Here is a 19,744-nt window from a genome sequence, read left to right as displayed (position 1 = left end):
TCAAAACACAGCCCAGTAGGCATAACAATAAACTAACAGCACATAAGGAATAACAATAAACCAAACATACTAGTCATTGGCAACTCAGCGAGACACTGATGTCCCCCTCACCAGGCTCAACAAGGTGGTCATGGTCAGCTGTTTATAAGGCTCTAGAATCCACCACATCATGCACACACAAGTCTCTCCACAACAGGTACAAATATGACTCATTGTCCATGTTGGTGTGAATAACTTAAAATGTACCTCCCTGGACTATATTGAGAGACATGATTGAGCTCTCAAAAATATGCGCTCCAGGCAGATGTGACCCTAGCCCTGAGCAGCATCCTACCTTCACCAAGAATGATGCCTCAATACGAACAAAAAAAGATTGACTTCAACAATTGGCTTAGTTGCTGGTGTCTTTCCAAGGGGATCCAGTATCTGTCTGCCTGGGATGACATGGTTGACAGGCCTCATTGTGCCAGAGATGGCCTCCACCTGTCTCCCTGGGGATCTGGATCTTGGCCAAAGCTCATTGCTCCCCCATTGTGCCTTTTTTAGGCTATGTCCCAAAGACAAATCTTCCAAAATGAAAGTTCGGTTGGAAAGCAAACTGAAGGTCATGCTGCTCATAGCTAGGAGCCTTAATCTGAAAACGCATGCACTGGAGGCTCACCTCACACTGAAGATGCCGATGTCTGTGAAGTCATGGAAACTTAACAGGCTATACCTCATTCCACAATTTCCGACCCCAAAACGAGGTCAGAAAGACTAAGGGTGGTGGAGTCTACCTTCATTAAAGGCACACCTCCAGATTGGTTTACCAGCATGACACACGAATTACTCCAGGTGCAACTGACAGTTAGCAAGACACCCATCCAAGTTATAACCAGCTATAGACCCCCCCATCCACTAATGCACTCACCAGCATGACACAAATTACTCCAGGTGCAACTGACAGTTGGCAAGACACCCATCCAAGTTATAACCAGCTATAGACCCCCCTCCACTAATGCACTCACCAATTACTTGACTTCATCAACTCAATGCACTACACCAGCTGGTCTCAACCCCCACAAGGGGAGATAATCTACTGGACTTTGTTCTTGAGCAGATCATGAGTGTCTCATTCAAAGTTTCTATCCCATCCAACCCCTTCCCAGCCATAAACCAGGCTAAAAAGCTTCTCAAAAGCTGGCTACACCCTTCTAAGGGAGGGTATCAGCAACTCCAGCCCCCCCCCCCCCCCACAGAGGATGCAAACAACTATGCTGAACAGTATACATGCACCTATACAATTGCATGGACACAGCCATACCCAACAGAACTAAAGCATGATACTCAAGGAAACAAACCTGTCTGGTGGACCTCTATCAAGACTTCACAACAAAAGGAAGAAAATGTTGTCCAAGGGTAAAAAGGAACAAATTCCAAATTGAAAACCTCCCTCCTCTAACTCAATAAGCAAATTAGATCACTACTGAAAAACTCTAAAGCCAAATTATGAGTTGAAACTAGCCTCCAAAACAAAGGGAAACCACAAATTCTTCAGTTACATTAGGAATCTCCATGGCGGAGTCCAAGTTTGTTCCACATTAGTACTTAATGGTACCACTTAAGCTGATCCGGCCAACTTAGCCAGCCTACTATCAGATAACTTCACCCCCTTGTCCCCCAAAGACCCAATAGACATTCCCGATACTTGATCTATGGAAATGTGAGGTGTGGGACAACTGTTAAAGGTCCTACTCAAGACAAAGAACATAGCGTCCATAGGACCTGATAATATCCCAGGCTGTATTCTGCACCATCTCCAGCAAGAACTAGCTTCGCCACAGGCTTCATTCCAGCAAAGAACTGCCAAAGGTGGTGCCACTACTGACCCTGGAAACCATCACCCAAGTCTGATCTGTAAAGTCATGGAGAGTATTATGGATCTAGTCAACAAGGACAAAACACGATCCCACCCAATTCAGATTAGTCAGGGATAGACCTTGCCAACTGAACCTAGTTGACTTCTTTGAGACTATCACCAAGGCCCTGGATGAGGGAAAGTCAGTACATAAAGCTTACCTTGACCTGACCAAGGCCTTTGACACAATCCCCCACTCGGGCATCACTGAAAAGCTAACAACTTAGTGTTGACTCGCATCTTGTCAGATGGGTGGCTCACAGAAAGGACCCACAAGGTCAAGATAGGCACCACCACCTGGGACACCGACTGGCATCTACTTTTCAGAGGTCCAGTCAATGACCAAGGGCCCATGACTGACCAAGTTTGTAGATGACTATGTTGGGTGCGGTCCCCAACTCCCCAAACGACATTAACATACTGCAAAGTGTCTCACAGCTACAAAGTTATGGCCTTAAGTTAAAAACAAAAAAAAATGCATAGTCATACCATTTGACAAAAACGCTCCTATTACCACATCAGCAGCAATCCCCCAAGCACACAACCCGTGGTGAGAGACCTGGGTACTCAGGTTGACAATCACATTCAACCATCATGTGGCAGCTGTGGTCAGCAAAACCTTCTACTTGGTTCATCTCATAAGTAAAAGGGATTGCATCCAGGGGAAAAAAAAAAAATACTACCTCTCTGTACTCCTCCCCCATTAGACCTATAATCTAGTATAATGCCCCGCTTGTTGTGCACCTCTCCAAACACCTGCACCAACTGTAAAGGCCACAGAAATACCCCACAAGGAGAATCCATGGCCTCCACGGTCTTATGTGGACAGACTCAAACCATCATCACTTTACACGGTATCATACAGATTGCTCAAAGGTGATCCGTGTCTCGCCTACAAGACAATATCAGACCCTGCCCTACTAGAGAAGCTCCATATCCATAAGTCTAACTACTCTCACATTACCTACTCGATAGGCCTAAATCCGAGACATCAACAAAGCCTGAGGGAGAGAGAGAGAGAGGTTCATCTCCCAGCGGCTGCCCCATCGCTGCAATAGACTTCCCATACATGTCAGAGTACCTCGCTGACCTTCAAGTGCAACCTTGATGAGTGGATGGGAACCAACAAAGTTGTCACAGGGGTTCCACCTTTGTCCCCCATTGACAGTAGTGACAGGTGCTGAATGAGGTTTCTTTTTGGGGAACAAACTCTTGGCTAGGCTGGTAAGGGCCCCAGGACCATTAGCCTAATAACCTCCTATGATCCCCAACGTTAACAAATACCTCTTCATACCTTACATCTCCTTACTCTCTCTCACTTCCTTACTTCTATCCCCCCCCCCAGCTTTCTCTCTGAATATACAAGCCAGCTTTTCTCTCTTCATATTTCACCGTTTGCATTATACTACCTTGCCTTTAACTTCTCTAAAGCTAGTTACATTCTCTATTAAAACCAGAACTTGAATGCATTTTTAACCAATGTTTTCATATTACTGGTAATTCGGTGCAATTAAAAAAAGCCGTTTAAAGACTGCAAACTATTCTTAAAACGTTTTTCAATACTTTGGAGCTTTTTCTCCTTAGACCGCCGCTAAATGTGGGCTCCTACACAGTCGTGCTTTCCTCGTAATCAAAGGTTAATAAATGAATGCGCTGTAGTTTAAATGCGCTAGTGGCAAACGTCAATTCTGAAACTTTTTTTTTTAACGGTTAACCATTAAAATTCATAATATTTAAACTCTGCTTTTAATGTCTCGCTGGAAATTATTCCCATCCTCTCCATGAGAAGATTTGATAAGTCTCATGTTCACATTCCACGCTACAAATGAAAATAATGTTGTGCATGTACACTATTTTATCATGCAAACGCCTTTAGTACTACTATACTTGTGACAGTCGTCCGACTAGCCAACTCACACCAACATAAAATCACACTAACCTCTCGTTACTTTCATCTCATAGTATCAACCAGCTTATTCATCCAGCTTGCATCCCAACACTTGCTTTTAAACTAGCCTTGAACTACTCATTTTACTCACACTCAAAGCTCTATACCAGTGCTCTTCGACAACCTTCTCAATTAAATATTTTAAACACATACATGAATTTGTAAATTCTACAACGTAATTTCTGTAGCATTTTTACTTGTGCCACAAGAGTACATTTTTTTCACCCAACAATTGTCTTCCCCTTCCTCCTTCTCCCAGTCTAATCTCAAGACATGTCCCTACTTTTCCTTCACTCGGACCCAAAACGGCATGCTCCTCCAGAAACTGGACTTTGATAGCAAAAGTGCATTAGTCAATTTTACATAGTTATTTACATAACTACTTAAAAGCAAGAAGAGCTTACTCTACTGCAACGATAATCCCGTAATCACGTCTGAAAGCGAAACTAGCAGTAATTTAAGGCTTGTAGTGTGTGTTTTCTTGCATCACCATTCCACCTCCCTGCCGAACTCAAAAACAAGGCAGTAACTATACTGCGTCAAGTTGTGTTCATCCGCGTACGCTTAATTTACCAAGAATCTTTACACAACCCACTATATATATATATATATATATATATATATATATATATATATATAGGCCCTACCCACTTCCAATTCTTTGACTTGTTTATGAGGAATGTGTATTAAACTTACTCTGTTACTACATGGGGTTTGAAAACGGAAACCCAAGGAGGTCCAACACCACTCACTTTAAACACTTTTAAAGTGAATCTCGACATTATAGTGCTTAGATACATATACTGCCGAACATATTCTACTCGTACCTTATTCTGAGCAGCGAAAATGCAAATCTTCACTTTAAGATTATTAAAAGACATACCAATATTATGTAGATATGTAGCCTACATACCAAAGTCTAAACCTAAATAAGTTTACATATGTCCAAATACATGTAGGCACAGCCATTTATTTCTATACATAGATGGAGCACGCCAATGAGTACGAAACGAAGTGCCTGCCATAGGGGAACAAAATTAAAATAACAAGGCTACTTTTCTACAAAAGTTACTACTTTACCAAAACAATACAAGTATACCCACACTATACTTCAACTTACCCCAAAATTGCAACTGTAAGCCAAGCACCCTTCCCGCCGTCTGAAACGATAAACCGCTAACTGTTCCTACAGCAGAAATTTCCGGAGTACTTGATGGTACGTCTTTAAAATTGTTCCGAAAAAGACTGAACACTAACTTCTGAAGTCAACTCTTATGGAACTATGTTTAATAGAAGAAGATGAAGCTACGACATAGTGTGATACTCCGGAAGTATCAATGTGTCGGTAAAGGTGTTGTAAATTTGGGGGAAATAATTGGTGTAGGTTTATAGTTGGCACTTTTTTTTTTCATTTCTAGGCATATCATCAAAATAGTATTTTGACTTTTGTATTAAGAGAAATAGAGTGCTGCATTGTTTGCCATTAGATTTTGATAAATTTTCTACTTACCCAAGTGTGAATACAGTTGCCTTCTTTAACTGTTTACAGTCTGTTTTAAGAACGTCTTTTTATCAGGATTTGATGGTGAGTAATTTGATGTCACATTAATATAACACAACTTCCCAGTATATATATTGTTGCAGTTTAATTGTTCTTTCATTTGTGTGAATATTGAAAGAAAGGGCTTTTACACGTGGATGTGTGTCTTAATCCCTTCTGCAAACTGTGTACGGTACATAATGGGGGATCTAGTATGCCAAGCTTCGGCGTGTCATCGGCATGCTTGCGTTAGACTTTTGCTACTGGATTGACTTAGAAAACAGTCCTACGCTATCGGGAAGATATTTCTTGTAATATATATTATGTTAGCGTTGAGTTAAAAAAAGTCATTGTCTTGTGCTGTGATTTGTATTTGCAGCTGGTCTAATTTCCTTCCTTTGGTGAGTGAAGTTTGCTGTTTTTCTGGGACTGAAATGTACCATTTTAATATGTATTTTTTTAACCGGATAGAAGATTGATCAATTAACTTTTTTCTGTAGCTTTAGCCCAGGGGTGCAATGAAACAGAGCAGAGTATTTTCTCTCTCTAATTTATTTACAAAGGGGATGCACAGTTAGGTACAATCAAGTACTAGTTATGCAACTGCACTCTGTATTCACAATAGTGATAGAAAATAGAGAGTAAATAAAAAGGGACAATGAATGTAATAGCAGTGACGGAGAGTGAAAGGAACTACACACGTATGATTACTTACTTATGCAGTCAGGCATTGTTAACTGGGTAGGTGTACTAGTCCTTCAATCCCTTTTAGCCATGATACCAAAAGTTGTAGCTCAGTTACATTGTATATTGTGGAGAAAAGCAATAAAATATGAATTCCAAAGTTAGTACATCATATTATAACCATAGCAAGCATGTCAATGTGGATATTTAATAATCTACCAGAGTCTTCCCATTATAGAGAACATTCACTTTTATATTAACAAAGTTCTATAGAACATTTAGCAGGGAATGCCTGTGGTTGCAAAGAGAAATTGTCTGCAGCAATATGAAAGTGATTACATGTATTCAAAGTGAGTTGTACTACTCAGGCAGAGAGCTTCCTGGAGATGGGTGATGTGAGGATTTTGTTAATTGAGGTTAAGTGGCTGTGGTCTGACAGGCTAATGTAGTAGTTGAAATGGATAATTTTTGAGAAGTCTTTTTTTTTCTTTCCTCCTGTAGCAAAACAAAAGGGTGGGTGAAGTGTTTTGTTGCTGCTGTTGTAATGAGTACTAGGATAGTTTGATTTAGCATTTACTTGTAAAAGAAAGGCGGATGTCATTATGTGTTTTAAATGTGACAGAGGACAGTAGCAGAGTTGTGTGCACCATGCTGGGTAGTTCTGTACATTTTTGGAGGAATGTACAGTGGTGATCATGTTGAGGTGAATGGTAAGAAACCTATGTATGGCATTGCAGGTGTGTTGTAGTCTGTTTGTGATGTAGCATGGGTTGGTGTGGTTAGATAATGAGTAGAGTATATTCACTTATCTGGATGAGGACATTTTTGGCTATGGTGTTCCCTGCCATTATAGGTATGAAGGATAGTGAGAGTGAAACGCTTAACTGTGCTTTGACTAGCTATATAGGAACTTGTCTGATTTGTTTTGAAATATGGTGTTGGGTCAAGTGTAAGACTGAGATGTGTACACTCTACAATTGAGTTGAGTTAATTGTTTCACAGAATTTATTTGTAGAAGGTTAAAGTTACATATGCTTTGGTGAGTGCCAAAGAATATTGCAGCAGTTTGAAACTTTTAGGGTGTGTAGGCTTGACAAAAAACATTTACATACCATATTAAGTCTGTCTGCAGGCATTTTGTATTGCTGTGGGGGACGAGCTGTATTTATGCAGAATTGTGTGATCTGCATTGAGGGTGGTATTTTATACTAGGTTAGCAGTGTTTATATCCTTGCATATCAAGAAAAAAGTTGCCTCAAGAATGGAATGTGGGGGTGCCTAATAAAAAGGTGCCTGATTCTGTGGTGATGCTGCCTTATGGTTGCTGAACACTGCACTTTGTTAGTACCATATCAGTTGATGTAATCTTCTTTTGTGATGTGTTATGATTTACATTTTGAGTTTTTGCATAGATGTATAACTACAACTCCAGATGAATTCCTTTTTCCTATGAATGAAGGTATTTTGTAATGGATGTCAGTGCGGAAAGTGCAGCAACTATGATATTGGTCCTCAGCAGCACACCGGTAGCTCCTTCAACCACTGTTAAGCTACTGTATGTGTTTTGTACTGCATATTTCATCTGCTTTTTAGCCCTAACAACCACAGCACATCACCGGGATGTCCAGATCTCCCCCTCTTTAATTTTAGCTTACAGATCCCCCTCAGTCTTATCCTGACTGTGTGTTAATTGTTTATTTTCTTAATTATACATGGCATACCCCCAAGTATAGTCTTTAATAACAGACAAATTTAATATCAAAGTTGCCCAGCAAACCTGTTGGTAAGTTTTCTAATTTTATCTTCCCAATTTCACTAAAATCTGGCTGTCTAGACAGAAGTACATAACACACAGACAGCATTTTTGATTGTTTGTTTTTCTGTAGCAAAGTACAGACCTGTTGCTGCTAACTGAACCCAGTTTCTGCCCGTTACGTGCACCCTCGCTGTGCTCGGGCTCACTCTGCTACCCCACCCCCTTTCCCACTCACCCCAATTTCATTTAATTTATACTCTATCCTCTGTAGTTGCACCCCTCTGTGCCACCTCACTTCCTTTGCCATTAAACCCACCCCTTTCAGCCACCTTACTTCCTCCCCTGTAACCACTCCTCTTCTCCCAGTTCACTTCCTTCATATTGATTTCAGTCAAATATCACCACTTATTTCTAGTATTTTACTCTCTTAAAATCTACTGCTGCAGCATTTTGTAAATGCCCAACTATTTCTATCCTCCTTACTGAAACTATCACATCATGCTTATTTTTATGGCTAGTTTTCCAAACCATATCCAAATTTTCATCTGCACCATTTTAGCTATGCTCTTAACCTCCACTGCTACATCTACCAATGCTCTCTCCCATTATCATTCCATACACCTACTCTTTCCTAACCCCTCACCTCTCCTCTCACCTTCCACTCTTTCCTCTCTTTCCATACTTTTAACTCCAACTTATTTAAAGTCAAGCCGTTCCGTCTGCCTACTCTCCACTAAACGTCAGACTAGCCTACTATCCCATAATTAACTATATCTCTTCCCTCAGGCTACTGCTTTTAAAACTAATTTTATCAGGTGATGTTCATCCTAATCCTGGACCTACTTTCTGCACATCTGTCCCAGCTTTCCCCTTATCCTTCCAAATCACCACCCTTGTAAATTGTTCTCCAACTACCACACTTACTTACATCAAAAACATCTATAGTATCCAAGAACATCCAAAGCATCATGAACAAAATCTCCCTCTCTCCATGCTTGGATATCTCAATACTCCCCTGATGCTATCTCTCTGAAACCTATCTTAAGCCTGAGATTTCCAACAATGAAATCCTACCACCAGGTTATAATGTCATCCGACAAGATCAGACTAAAAAGAAAGGTGGAGGTGTCGCCATAATGTTTTCCAGTCAGCTCTCCTTCCAACCTCTCTGTCTCAATTTCTGAGTTACTCCCTGCCGGTATTCTCATCGCCAATTGTCACTTAAATACCTACAAAAAACTTGCCATTGTCTTGATCTACATTCCCCATTGTGATAATGTTCTTATCTTTGAACACTTCCTCTTCTGGATCTCCCTTACTATCCCCCTATGAAACTGTTATTCTGGGCGACGTAAACATTGACTGGATTGCCCTCAATACCAAGTCCCCTCACTTTGCCATTAATCTCGTTGGTTTCACCCAGCTAATTTCCAACCCAACTCATGTAAATAAACACACTAACTCTACCTTAGACTGGATACTCACCTCCAAGCCTAACCTCTGTCATAACCCATCTGCTCTACCCGATACCCTTGGTAATCACCATCCTGCTGCTGTTGTCAGATATTCTCCCCAGCTTCACAAACCCCTACAATACTGAGACTGCCACAAATTCTCAGACTTCATTGCTGAAACTTTCAACAAACTCCTGTCTTCTTATAACCGGTCCTTCCTCTACAGTCTCCCTCTAGATGATGCAGTTCTTGTCTTTAATAAAAATTTTCCTTAACACACTAAACTCCCTAGCTTCCATAAGGAAAATAAGAATCGACTCTTTCTGGCCCTAGCTAACACAAGCCACCAGAAATCTCATGAATCAGCATGGTTGTGCTTGGAAACAATGGAATAAATCCAAATCTCCCATCAATCTCCAAAAATACAGGGAGTTGGGTAACAAAGCCAAAAGAAATATCTTGGACAAAACTATTTCAACAATCCACTCAACAACCCACACTCCAATCCCCAAAATTTCTGGCAAACTGTAAGTAACTTGCTACATCCCGGGTCCCCAGCACCCCCAAACCTCTGCCCTAATACCTCCACTTCTGAAACTGCTGCAGTCTTAAATTCCTTCTTCATTAACTCTATCCGTAACTTTACAAAAAATAATATCGCAACACCCTCACCCCCTACCACTATCCATTTCTCCAGTTTTACTTTTAGACCTGTCTCCACTATCATAAATCCTAGAAAAGTGCATTCACCAACAATTCCTTGATTATGTTGTTAAAGAACACCTTCTAACCCCCACACATCCTGGCTTTCGCCATAAACACAGCACTACTACTGCACTGACATCCTTTACTAACACAATAACCACATCTTGTGATAACATGCTCGTCTCCTGCTTATTTCTCAGAGTATCCAAAGCCTTCGACGCTGTCTCTCCTAGTTTACTCCTAGCTAAGCTAGCATCTCTCAACCTCACTAATTCTATTTTCTCCTGGTTCTGTAGCTACCTTTACTAATAGACTCCATGCTGTGAAATGGCAATCTAATCTCTCCTCCTTTCTACCTGTTCACACCAGGGTACCACAAGGCTCCATCCTTAACATCTTCATCAATGACCTTCACTCTGCTTGTCCACTCTCCACTGTTCAGTATGCTGATGATTCCGCAATCATCCCCTTCTCTGAAGATATCACTTACTTTCCCCACCCTTACCCTAGAGTCACTTTACTCTATTGAAAACTGGCTCAATGTCAACTAACTTATACTAAACCCCAAGAAAACAAAACTTTTTCTATTCCTTCCAAAAACCATGCAACATTACAAAGACACCTTCTCAGTCTCTTCCATAAACAATGCAGTCATCTCTACCGAATCTCACACTAAACTCTTAGTGTTATAATTGATGACCACCTAAGGTTTGATCTGCATATTCAGCAGTGTGTAAAAAAAAAAAAAAAACACCAAAAATTAGGCCTCATACAGGCATAAAAAATTCCTCAGTAATGCCTCCAGACTCTACCTAGCACAAGCCCCCCTTCTGCCAACTCTGCTGTATACTGCCCCCTTACTCACATCCTGCAGTCTAATCTCATGACTAAATTAGAACATACATGGCAGCAGACCTTGCAACTTTGTTGTAACTTATATTATCACACTTATCACTGTATAGCCATAAGAAACCTACATTGGCTTGAATTCCAACACCAACTCTACTTTCCCCAACTGATCCTAGCTCATCCAGTCTTACATACGCCATCATCCTGTCCCTCCCTCTCCACCCTCACCCAGCTGTATATCCCAAACATCGCACTTCGTAGCTCACTGTAGCACCAGTTACAAGTCAATAAATGCAGTACTAATGGTAAACTACTCTGTAGTCATTCTGTAGCCTCAGCCTGGAATAAGTTGCCATTAATGTCAGAACTGTCACATACCCCACCTACTTTAAATATGCAGTAAGAGACAGCTTCCATTCATCCTGGTCTTCCCATTGTAATGACCCAATATAATTATTGTGCTGTCCCCCTCCTAACTACCCACTTGGCTGGCCTTCCTCACTAATGTAGTGTCTAGAGCAAAGGTTATTCCTCCTCACGATTCACCTCTTCTCCCCTCTTTTGTTTTTCTTTCAAGCTACATTCTAAAACTCTTGCTACTTTGTTAAACAGAAGTGTGTTGCAAAGTTGTTACTCTCTTTTTTTATGTAATTTTGGGTCTCACTTTTTTATTCTCATTGTTAATTTTTTGTATAATTGGTTTTGCAGCTTGAACTGCTTATATTTTGAACTACTTAGTCTTTTGTATATTGGATTGGTTTGTTTTATATTATACTTTCTTTGGTGTAATTCTGGAGCTCTTCTCTGGTCTCCACTGAAAATGGGTTTCTGCTCAGACAGAGTAACCCGGTTAACAGATGTCAAACAAATGTTAATATCAGTGAGGGTGTTATGATCATATCCGAAGGCATGTTGTAAATCTGCAAGTTATATTTATTTAGATGATCATTCTTTTTTGAATGCATTGTTTACAGGGTATTGTACAGGTATTGGCCAGAATTCCACAGATGATGATTCAGCATATTTGAATGGAGATTTTAAATAAATGCTTGAACATGGGGGAAGTTATTACTGACAAGACTGAGACTTTGAAGATGTGTGCAAAAAGTTTTATCAAGTCTGTAGAGGACTGTGTTTTTTCCCTTAAAGATATACAAAAACAGTAGGAAAATTTTGAGACTTCTCTGAAATAAAATATAAGGGCAATAATACAGGTGGGGATTGGAGTACTCTGGTAGATGTGCTGGGAGTGAAAGTTGCTGTATCGAGTGTTTTGAGAGGCAGTGGGTGGGGGGGATTAGAGTGTGTATTTTCCACTAGATGGGTAGTGGGGTGGGTAAAGGGAGAGATTGATATTCAGAATTTTTTTCAGATTTGATAGGTTAGCTGTGCTTAGCTGAATTTATTAGACTTTTATTCCTGTCAAAGTAAACTGTCTCTTATGATTTTTTAGAAATTTTTTGACGTTAGTTTGTAATTTATTTTGCAGGAAAGAGGATTTAGTATGTTTTATTTCTAGCTTAAACAAACAGTCCCCGTGGTGTCGCTCAAATGCTCACAAACCTAGAATGTCAGTATACTGGGTCCAACAACAAATAATGAGGAAACTTCTCTGAGTGGAAGATCTAAGATTTGTTAGAGTTCCTTGGAGTTCAGGCACCTAACAAAAATCATACTGTGAATGTCCCACTTATAACAGGTGGTAGAAATACTTTCTTTCTTTAAAAACTGTCCAAATTATAAATCCACTAATGAACGTAGGGAAGCGCACACTAGTTCAAGTCAAATCTTCTTTAAATAGAAGGAGTCAGCTCTATTCAGTAGTAGTAGTACAGGTGGCAATCCTGGAGTAAATTTTCTGCTTCCCATCCATAAATCTAAGCTCTGCTTGAATATAGACAAGGATTAATTTTGTTTTATGTGGAAGGGGAGTCTGTTTCACAGAAGCAATGTCCTGTGCAAGATATACCTGGCCCTCCAAACCATTCTGTTGATGTTGCAGAAGAGGTTTAAATCATTAGACTGAGTATTTCTGCTGTCATTTGAGTTGCTGATGTGCAGTAAATCCATTAGTAATGGGTCAGAGGATGCCTTGCATGTCAGACATGAGTCAGCTTTTAGCAGTCTGTTGGATAATGAGTGTAGAGACAGTACTTGGAGTGGGTCCATGTAGGGCTTGTTGTTTTAGGACTTGCATCCTTTTATAGGTTTATAGGTTGGTACTAGGCTATCTGCCCGAAGGCATTTATAAGCCCAGCCAGAATGTGTTGGCTTTCACCACCCCCTTAGATTAGTTCCCTGTGCCTCTGTCCAGTAGAGCCACTGAAGTGATTCCTGGGGTAGACTTGTTTTCCATACACTCGTCAAGATTTCTCTTGAAGAGTGTTAGCGAGGAGCTCTGCCTAATGTAGATTGTAATCTTGTTCCAAAGCATGGGGAAATCTCTGGGACAGGAATCTATCCCTCCAGCACATCCTGTTTATTGTTGTGGTGAGGTTTAGATCCCTAGAGCGTGTGGCTTGAGGGGATATGGTTTTCTTTAGGTGGAGCATGTCCATTAATTCTGGGTTGGACATGGCCTTGTATGTCAGGCAGAGATCACCTCTGAGTAGGCGGTATGCAACCGAGTACAGCTGAAGCTTCTTCAGTCGAGCTGCATAGGGCATCTGTTTGAGGCCAGTGATCCTGTTGGTGAGGTACTTCTGTCGTCTTTCCAGCTGTTGCAGATGTCTTGTGAGGTACATCCCAAATGGGGCGTTGTATTCTATGATGGGTCTGAGAGGCACAATGACCTCTTGATCTGGATGTGAACCCTTTTGTGATTAGGTGGGCCACATAAGGATTTTCTAACCACTTTGGCAATGTGATTATCAAAGGAGAGATTACGATCTACTTGGGTCCCCAGATCCCTTATTATGTCTTCTGTATTTAGGGGACTACCACCTATGTGGTAGTTTGTGGGTACTTTGTTTTTTCCAGAGGGGATGATTATGTACCTTTTGGCATTTAGGTTGAGGCCATGATTTTGACACAAGGTATCTGTGTCAGTGAGACCCTTTTGGAGGATGTCTGTGTCAGCCGGAGAGTCAGTTATAGCCCCTAGTTTGCAGTCGTCTGCGAACTTGGTCAGCCATAGTCCTCCTGTGCTTGCCTGTACCTCTGAGAAGTATATGCCAAACAGGAGGGGTCCTAGGACTGAGCCCTGGGGAATACCACTGTAACCAGTTTAGAGTCGGACCTAGTTCCAGCAACTCTCACCATGTGGGTTCTGTCTGTGAGCCAGTTGGCAACCCATCTTGTGACGTAGGTTTATGTTCAGGCTGGTGAGCTTGTCTATAATACCAGAATGGGAATGGTGTCAAAGGCCTTTGCGAGGTCTAGGTAGGCTGTGTGTATCACTTTTCCCTCGTCTATAGCCTTGGTAATTGTCTCAAAGTCCACCAGGTTCAGGAGGCATGATCTGCCCTTAACAAAGCTGAACTGGATAGGGCCCATTATTTGGAGGTTCCCAATGTGTCTGCTAATGAGTTCCATGATGATGCGCTCCATAGCCTTGCAGATCAAGCTAGTCAGGCTTATAGGGTGATAGTTCCCGGGGTATTTTGTGGCTCCACCTTTGTGGAGTGGAATAACCATTGCTGTGTGCCACTCTATGGGTACATAGCCTGTGGAGAGGCTGAGTTTGAGCAGTATGTTTAGGGGAGGGGTTAGTTCGTCTTTTAGCTCATGTAGGATGCAACCTGGGACACCGTCCAGTCCCATTGATGCAGTGTTTTTGGCTTTGGAGAGGGCCGTTTTAACCCGAGTGTCTGTGATTTCAGGGGCTCTACATTCTTCTGGTATGGTTATGGGCCCTTTTGGGGGTGAGTGGGGGGTGAAGTTTGCACTGAACCTGTCTGCCAGGATGTTGGCGATATTGGTCGGTTCAGTGTATTTTGTGCCATTCTGCACTAACTCCGAGCAGATCTGAGCCTTGCCACTTAGATTCTTGACATAGCTAAAGAATGCCTTGTGGTTATCTTTGGAGTCCTTGACAATTTTTCTTTCGAAGCTCGCTTTTTTTTTTTTAATGCACAAGTATTGATTTAAACATCTGTTTTGTGCTATGGTCATTTCTGTATTTGAAAATTGTCTAGCCCTTGATGAGAGATGGGGTGACTACTGTTTTTTGGGGCTAAATTACAGTTCCTTTAAATCTTTCCTATGTTAGTATTGATAGACAAGACCTAGTATCACATCATGGCCAATTATAGAACCATGTTCAAGACACCTGCAAATTTGAATACACTAGTTTAGTTTATTATTCATATCTTAATAAACAGTTTCTGTCCATTGACCCAAACGCCACCATTTTAGGGACTTTCCTCTATGGGACCAGACCATATACAATGCTGTCATATGTTGGTATGAAATGCCCAGTATCTGCTGATCTTAAACTGTTCAACCACAGCCTCTTTGGTTATGTACCAAAAGCCTGGAGAGCAGCTGTAGTAGTTCTTGGAGGCCCCACTGTGAACCTTAACAACTGCAGACCTATCATTCTTGACAGCATCATTTGCAAGATGGTGGAATACGTTAATGTGAGCCCCCTAAATGGAGACATAGGAAGCCTATAGACTGTAGACCCAAACTAATTTGGATTTGTGAAATGTATAGCATGCCTATTAAACCTAGCTGATCTTTTGAGTGACAGAAGCACTGGATGAAGATAGCTAAAGCTTATGTGCTCAGCGTTAAGTCCAGTTAAAACATGGATATTATACCCCACCCTGGCATCACTGACAAATTGGTCAAACTCCATATAAAATCATGTGGAGCAGGAGCGGCCTTAGGTCAACTGGTGCCCTAGGCAAAAGGGCTCCATGGCGCCCCCCACCACACTACCCGGTGCCCCCATCCTAGTCTACCTACAGCAAATAAATACTGGAAAAGCTCCCCTGCTAGAGGCGCCCTAGGCAGCCGCCTAGTTGGCCTATGCCTAAGGCCGGCTATGTGTGGAGCCCATTGGATTGCAAACTGGCTGACTGATATTACATACTGTTTCTTTCTTTTATTTTTTTAAAGAGTTGTGGCATAATGTCTGTCCTGCAAGAGTCATGTCACTAGTGGTATCCTCAAGGGACTAGTCTGGGATCACTTCTATTTGGCATTTACTTCTGTAGTGTCAAACTGTCATTAAAGACCCATAGTTCTTAAGGGGGATTTCCCCTTACAAGCATTATATGGGGAACTATATTTTGTGAAAGTGTACATTTCTTTTAAATGACATCACCATTTATTGGTTAGATGTAAAATAAGGGAATGTTTTGCCATCTGTGCAGTTCTTTGACGGACTGCTTATTGGTGAGCAGTAATTGCACTACTGGCTTAAAGGTGTGTTTTCATTAAAAGCCTGGCAAGATCAAGTGTTTTTAAGGTAGCCATTTGAAATGTTGGGACCTGCATGAGAAAGTCCTGAAACTCAGAGAATGAGTGAAAGAAAAAAAATGACTTGTATATGCCAAGTCTAAGATGGCAATTTCTTGGAATATTCCCTTTTCTCTGAAGTATGGCCATCTCCTGAGTTGGTATGCAAAAGTTCGGCAGGGGGTGGGGGGTCTTGCCTCCCCTGCAAAACGGAGAAGAGCAGTGTTTTGAATGTTCAAGATTTGCTCTTCTGTAGCATTTTCTTTTGACCTCTTGGCATTATGAGGGCTGACATTTCAGTTATTTTTAATAATCACCACTGTTTGTTTCTTAAGGGGAGGTTTAGTAAAAATCGTGCCTTTTATGTGTTTCCTTGCAACAAGTCTTTCCAATTCAGATTGCTCTACTTTTGTGGTTTCTTGCAAGCAACAGTCAGCACATAGGGCGATCTGCTTGGCAGAGTTGCATGTTAATTGAGTAATGCTAATTTAACCATATGCTGTCCCCTGAGAAGTGTCAGCAGCTCCTAATTTGCACTGCCAAAGAGTAAAATTTCACGTCCTGGATAAAAAGTGAATGCTGTCAAAAATGTCAGTCGCCCATTAACTCCTGTGGATGCAGTTGCAGTGCAGTTTAGTTCAGCAAAAATATGCCTGTCTGTGTGTCTGCCTGGGTGGTCTCCAAAGGAATAGGTAGGAAATGGTCCAGGATGTGTGTGTCTGGAATGTTCATGTGGGTCAGTAAGTGTGTCTGCGAGTATGACAGTCTGAGAGTGGGTGGCTTTGTTGTTGATGGGAGTCTGTGTGTATGTGTGAGTGTAGGGGATGGCTTTGCCAACGTGAAACATGGGCCTCTAGGGAGAATACTATTGTCATCAGGGCTGACAATAGTATTCTAGTGTTCGTTAAAATGCAATTCGGAGAAATGCTGACAAGCAGATAATGAAGCAGATAATGAGATATTTCGCATTACAGCCATAACTGTCCCTGAACTGCATTTTCTCACTATCCATGGAAATTGACTTGTTTGCTGTAGGCAGTTTTCGGGAGTGATGAGAATTTTTCTGGATTCCAGAGAGCACTTTATTTGCCGTGTGATGCTTCAAGGTATTTTATACATGTGTTTTGTATTGTATGCTTATAATTGCTTATTTTACAGAAATCCCCAAGTTTTATGGAAAATATCATAACAGACACTTTTTGAGTTCATTGAAGTAATTCACAGTTGGTTTCACTAGTCTTTGTAAAACAAAAACATAAGTGGCATTCACATTCTGCAGATCAGTATTTAGGTGTATACAGCTATGTATGTTTACAGCTGTGTGTTAACTGTAATGCAGTTAGTGGTACCCCCCCCAAGAAACACACACAGTCTGTCATAGTCATGGAAACACTCACCCACTGACCCACATTCTAACTTTTTCTAAGTCTGTATTTGTATATGTAAAAAAAAATGTACAGCTTTTTTCCCCCCTGTATAGTGTAAAACTTTTATTTTGTATATATACGTGTGTGTGTGTGTGTGTGTGTGTGTGTGTGTGTGTGTGTGTGTGTGTGTGTGTGTGTGTGTGTGTATATGTATATACATATATATATATATATATATATATATATATATATATATATATATATATATATGTATATATATCAGGCACACTGACATCCCGCTCACCAGGCTGAACAAGGAGAAGGTCACGGTGAGCTGCCTGTCGGGCGCTAGGATCCGCCACATAACAAAAGCACTCAGGTCACTCCCAAGGCAAGTACAAATATGACTCTGTCATTGTCCATGCTGGTGTGAATGACCTGAGACGTACCTCCCTGGACTACATGAAAAGAGACATAGAGGAGCTCTCTGAGCATGTGGCCCAGGCTGGTATGACCCTGACCTTGAGTAGCATCTTACCCTCACCAAGAATGATGCCACAATATGAAGACAAGATGATCAATTTCAACAATTGGCTTAAGTATTGGTGTCATTCAAAGGGGATCCAATGCCTGTCAGCCTGGGATGACATGCTCGACAAGCTATGATGCTTCGCTAGGGACGGCTTGCACCTGTCACCCCTGGGCTTTCGGATATTGGCAAAGGCTCTTGCTACCCCCATAATGCCTTTTTTAGGCAAGGCTCAAAAGACAAACCCACCTCCATAGGTATCACAAGGGATAAGAAACTAAGAGTAATGCTACTCAACGCCAGAAGTCTATACCTCAAGATGCATGCACTCAAAACTCTCCTTTGCATGGAGAACATTGATATCTGTGCAGTAACAGAAACCTGGTTCAAGGCTCCCGAGAGCACCCCAGCACTACCAGGTTATACCTCATACCATGCTTTTCGGCCCCAAAACTTGGACCGAACCAGAAAAGGAGGGGGAGTATCAATATTCGTCAAAGATGCCCACACCTCCAGGTTGGTGGCACAGCACGAAGCATCAGAGACTATCCATGTGCAACTAACAGTGGGTAAAACTGCCTTCCAGTTTATAGCCTGCTACAGACCACCCTCCCAAACCCAGGAACTCCACTTGGCCTTCCTGAGAACACTGGAAAATATGAAGGTCTCTCCAAACACCATTATATTGGGCAACTTCAACTACCCAAACATAGTCTGGGAGCATTACTCTAGCTCCAACACCCTAGCTCAAAGGTTCCTAGAATTTATAAACTCAAATGCTATGGAAGAACTTAAACATACTGGACCCGATCATCACCAACATGGGGACTCTATGCTCCAGACCAGAAGTGTATCCCTCACTGGTAAGATCAGACCATAAACTAATCTCGCTGGATATTCACATCCCGACCCCACCCCCTGCCCAGGAAACCACAGTGAAAAACTTCTCTAAAGCAAATTTCACACTCCTCAAAACCGAGGTGGAATCCTTCAAAGCCCCTGGGCCTGTGGAAGATACGGCCCAGACCACAGAATCCTTTATAAAACACATTCTATGAACACCTTCAGGAATGCATGGATCATGCAATCCCAAATAAAACCAAGACCCAGTCCTCCAAAGGCAGACGTCCTGTCTGGTGGACCCCAGCCATAAACAAACTATACAATAGAAGGAGGAGGAAGCTACTACATGATAGAGCAAAATCCCAAAAAGGGAAGGCATCTCTGATCAGTGTTAGCAAAAAACTACAGGCACTCATAAAATCGTCTTAAGGCCAGCTTCGAGAGAAAAAATGCACAGGACACTAAGGATAATCACAAGGCTTTCTTTGGTTATGTTAGGAACCTGGGTGGGAATTCCCAGATATGCTCAGAATTAGTCCAAAATGACAAAAAATACACCAAACCCACAGACATTGCCAACATCCTAGCTGACAGGTTCAGCGCAAACTTCTCCCCTCCCTCCCCACTAAAAGGGCAAATATCTATCCCAGCAGAGTGCTGCCCCCCTGACATTTCAGATGCAGGTAAGAGCCGCCCTCTCCAAAGCAAAAAACACCGCATCAATGGGACCAGATGGTGTCCCAGGCTGTGTCCTACATGAACTCCA

The 19,744-nt window shown here is 41.6% G+C and overlaps 1 protein-coding gene across 1 annotated transcript in view; it reads left to right on the top strand.

Moving 5' to 3' along the window:
- The first annotated feature begins 4,965 nt into the window (after positions 1-4,965).
- Positions 4,966-19,744, top strand: part of EIF1AD (eukaryotic translation initiation factor 1A domain containing) — a 210,727-nt gene continuing 195,948 nt past the window's right edge. Inside the window, exon 1 of the mRNA XM_044073788.1 lies at positions 4,966-5,430. The gene's annotated coding sequence lies outside the window, so the exon portion shown is untranslated. The remainder of the gene's footprint in view (positions 5,431-19,744) is intronic.

This window comes from Protopterus annectens, chromosome 6.part0, assembly GCF_019279795.1.
Source record: "Protopterus annectens isolate FY-2018-M chromosome 6.part0, PAN1.0, whole genome shotgun sequence".
NCBI classification, from domain to species: domain Eukaryota; kingdom Metazoa; phylum Chordata; order Ceratodontiformes; family Protopteridae; genus Protopterus; species Protopterus annectens.
The sequence above is the reverse complement of the archived record's forward strand: the minus strand, read 5'-3'. Positions and strand labels throughout refer to the sequence as shown.